The sequence below is a fragment of the Alligator sinensis genome, unplaced genomic scaffold, assembly GCF_000455745.1.
Source record: "Alligator sinensis unplaced genomic scaffold, ASM45574v1 scaffold74_2, whole genome shotgun sequence".
In the NCBI taxonomy this organism is placed as follows: Eukaryota; Metazoa; Chordata; order Crocodylia; family Alligatoridae; genus Alligator; species Alligator sinensis.
This window is the reverse complement of record NW_005841931.1, coordinates 3,436,464-3,440,474: the sequence shown is the minus strand read 5'-3', so window position 1 is coordinate 3,440,474 and position 4,011 is coordinate 3,436,464. Positions and strand designations below refer to the sequence as shown.

At 51.4% G+C, this 4,011-nt stretch overlaps 1 protein-coding gene across 4 annotated transcripts in view; it reads left to right on the top strand.

Moving 5' to 3' along the window:
* Positions 1-4,011, top strand: part of LOC102379178 (trichohyalin-like) — a 56,586-nt gene that overhangs the window by 22,663 nt on the left and 29,912 nt on the right. The window lies entirely within an intron of this gene.

Below are 4,011 nucleotides of genomic sequence, written 5' to 3'. Positions count from 1 at the left end.
TAGGAATCAACGTGCAGAACCCTAAGAACAAGAAGTCAGATGCCTGAGGCTAGGCAGAAACTAAGCTGCTGAGCACTGCAAGAGCTGCTTGTATAAGCAGGCAGACACCCATGCAGGCAACTGGGGCCACCTGGAAGCAGTTAGGCTGCTGACAGCCTGGCCCCCCTCAGCTAACCAGGGCCAGCTGGGGGCTGTTCAGCCTGTCTGCTGCCGAGACTTGTGAGGCATTCTTCCCAGTGCACTTGCTATAGTGGCACGGTATCCTGTGAGAGCCCTGTGAAGGGGGGAAGTCAGGGAACAGTTGTTCATAAAGTTTGCAGTCATAGAAACAGGTCAATTCACATAGCACAGCGAGGTGTCAGTGTCCAACCTGCAGCATTCAGCACAAACTACCTTGAAGTTTCTCCTCCCAGTCAAGAGGACACTTGTAAACAAGAGAGTTGGTGGAAGCACGATATGTTAGTAAGCTGGACTGTTACCAGCATTGGTACACAGGCAGAAAAGAGACCATGCAGAGATAGGAGCTTTGGAAAAGCTTAGGGAGAGCTCCAGATCTTCTAGTTTTGGTTTTAGTTTCACCACGGAGTCTTCCGTTAAGACATACTCCACACAGACACAGGCCACTCCTGCCCACAGCAGATAAACCTGGAATACAAATTGATGGAGGTTTTCTTTTTTTTTTTTTTCCCTCCTTCTTCTTTTAGTATTGTAATGGACAAAAATACAGATAGCTTTGTGACCAGGGTCACTGACTTAGAGACCTGAAGAATAGGATATAAGAGACTTTGCCCAGTGCCTGGAATATGCAAGATGATTATTAAAGCAAGTAACTTTAGTACATATAAATGACAAGCTCAGTCATGCTAACCAGGATGAAACTGCAAAGGCTACCACTTTTAATTTGTAGAGAGAAGTAGTTAGCCGTACAGCAGTTCCCAAACTCTGATAGATTGCACACCACCAATTTAAAACAATACAACCTTAAGTACCACCAGCACATTTGTGTCCGTCACAGCGGGTGCCTGCGGGAGGGCCGTGAGCTCTCTGAGGTCCCTCGCACTGTGTCAAGGCTGGCCCAAGGTACCCTCTTATTCTCGCCCGCCACGTCTTGCTGGTAAATATAATAGGGAGGCTACCTTACTCCTCCTTGGGCACGGCTACTCAGGACCTCTGTCCCCGCGGTTTTCCCGGACTCCTGTGGTTTCCCTGTATGATGGGTGCTACTCAGGCACCCCAGCCTTATGGGCTACGCATGACTCCTACCAGCCCCTAATACCACGCCCCAAGCCTCGCAGATGTGATGTACGTATAGAGAGACACACCAACGTCTACTGCCCCCTTCTCTGGGGCCTTCTCTAGTGCTGCCCCCTTCTCTGGAGCCTTCTCTCATAAAGGTGCTCCCCTCTTCGGGGCTCGCCGTGCCCACCTTGGGCTTCCTAAAATGCTGCCCCCTTCTCTAGGGCCTTTTCTAGCGCTGCCCCTCTTCTCTGGGGCCTCCTCTAAAAGTGTTGTCCCACTCAGGGACCCTTGTCCGCTTTAGGACTCTATATCGAGCCTCCGGTCTTTCAGGCCCACCGCGCTGCTTCCCCCTTTCCTGGACGCTGTACTGCTATCCCCTTTTCCTGGGGACCACCGCAGCACCCTGCCCTTCTCTTGGGTTTTCTGAAGTGCTAGCCTGTTACCGGGCTCGTCATGCCCGTCCTGGGCTTCTCACATATTGCCCCTCTCGGGCCTTTCACAATGCTGCCCCCTCTCTGGGGCTGGCTATGCCCACACTGGGCTCCCTGATAGTGCCACCCCCTCTCTGGGGCTCCCTGTGCCCATGCTGGGCTTCTCTAAAGTGCGCTCCCCCCTTCCTGGGGCTCGCTATGCCCACCCTCGGGCTTCCTAGTAGTGCCCCCTCCTGGGGCTCATCGTGCCCGCGCTGGGGCTTCTCAAAACGCCCCTCTCTGGGGCTGGGGTCTACGCACCCTGTAAGTTGCGCCCTTACTGGCACCAGGGTCTTCACACTCTCTTGTGAGTCCCCGATGAGTACTGCGCCCTCACTGGCGCTAGGGCCCCCACACCACTGTGGGTCCCTTTATGAGGATAACATGCCCTCTTGGCACTAGGGCCCCACCCCTCTGGGGTCCCTATGAGGCCGCCTCCAACCCCTTATAGCCTCACCCAAACCACCCGTGTAATACAAACACTAAAGCAAACACCAGCCTCCTGGCTATAACCAAAACACAAGGCACTGGGCCATAACAACATAAGCCTCCTGGCTGTAATTTAACATCATTGCTTCAGCCTCTGGAGCTCTTGTGAGCTATACTTGCTGTTAGGCTTCTCCTTGCATCCTAACTGCAGGAGCTCGAGCTCGAGCTCCTGCTCCTGCTCCTGCTCCTCCCCCCGCTGCTGGCAGGGATCTCCTAGTCTGGCCTTGGCTCTAGGCTTTATAGGAGCCAGGCCCTGCCCCCTCAGGATCAGCTGACTCTCATTAGTTGCCCTGGCAACCTGCAGCTGTGCTCATTATCTCTGCTAAGGCTTTTCCCCAGCAGTTCTCCCCTCGCTAGGAGCCAGGTGCGCTGCAACAGTGTCATATAAAGTAATTTATAAATCTGTTAACGCATATCACTGACAGATTGCCTGTGTACCACTGGTGGGTGGTACCTGTACCACAGATTGGGAACTGCTGGGAGAAGGCAGGGCAGTGTGGCACCTTAGGGCATGTCCCCATGAGTAGGAACAGGCGTTTCCCCAGGGACAAGTAGCAGCAGCACACCTTGTACTTCTGCTACTTGTCCCCAGGGAATGCCCATGACATGTGTCCTCTGGCACACAGCACATTACCCTGGGTGGGGTAGGGGAGGCTGGGGCAAGCAACTGTGCTGGCTCCAGCAGCCTTATCTAGGATCTGGGGGGCCTTGGGGAGCTGTAGCTGCAATGAGCATGCAGCAAGAAGCCAGGCCAGCAGCCAGAATGTAGCTTTGGCTGGCCAGGCTCCAGTTTTGGGTGGCATACACTGCTCCCACATGTGCTGCCCTGCTTTTTTTAGGTGTGGGGTTCTTTTTTACCCCGGGATCTCCAACGCAAGGAATGCCTGCATGTGCAGCATGTGTGATATGTAGCGCCACAGATGGGTCTTCAGCACCACATACTGCATATCTGAATTCATCTGGATTTGCCCTGAGCAACTAACTTATTCAGAGATCCATAAGCTTTTCTAGCCTACTTCAGATGCTATGAATGGACTTGCAGAGAGCAGGGGTACTACATAAAAAGGAGTAAGATAATTTAAAATACAAAGGATAGGGAAAGGGGGAGGAAAGGAGTGGGTGCTACTGAGAGAAATGAGTTGAAGAGATCAAAGGAGATAAACGAAGCAGTTAAACCACTGAGGGACACAGGCTATGAAAGCTAGTCAAAGTAACGGCATAACAATCCAGAGTCTCTGTTGAGACCATACTTAACACAATCCAACCTGTGAATTATTTCTTGTTCTGCAATTTTTGCATTCAGGTTGATTTTTAAAGTTTTGTTATTTAAGAACATTTACTCTGAGGTCAGTGATGGAATAGCCAGGGAGGTTAAAGTGTTCGGCCACTGGCCTTTTTTGGAACTGATGTCAGGTTAACTGTATTTTGAGCCTTGTCTTCATTACTAAAATGTCTGTATGTTGTAAGTAATAAAACCAGTTGAAGGCAAGGCACTTAAATTTTACCACAAAGTAAGCTGGCCAAAGAAAACTCCATGTGAGGGCATATAAAAATAATTAAAAACGGGCCCATAAGGGATCTTGAGACATCATGTAGTCCAGCGTTTCTCAACCTACAGGTCACGATCCAAAAGTGGGTCGCAGCAATGTTTTAAAGGTTTGTGAGCATGTCCCAGAAAAACACAGGAAAGTATGGGTTTCCCCTTGCAGGGTGGCAGCATTCCAGCCTGCTAGGGGCTGTTTGGGGTGATTGGAGGCAGTGGGCACAGATGTATCTGCATGTGCACACACAGACAGGCAGGGTCATGGGAGCA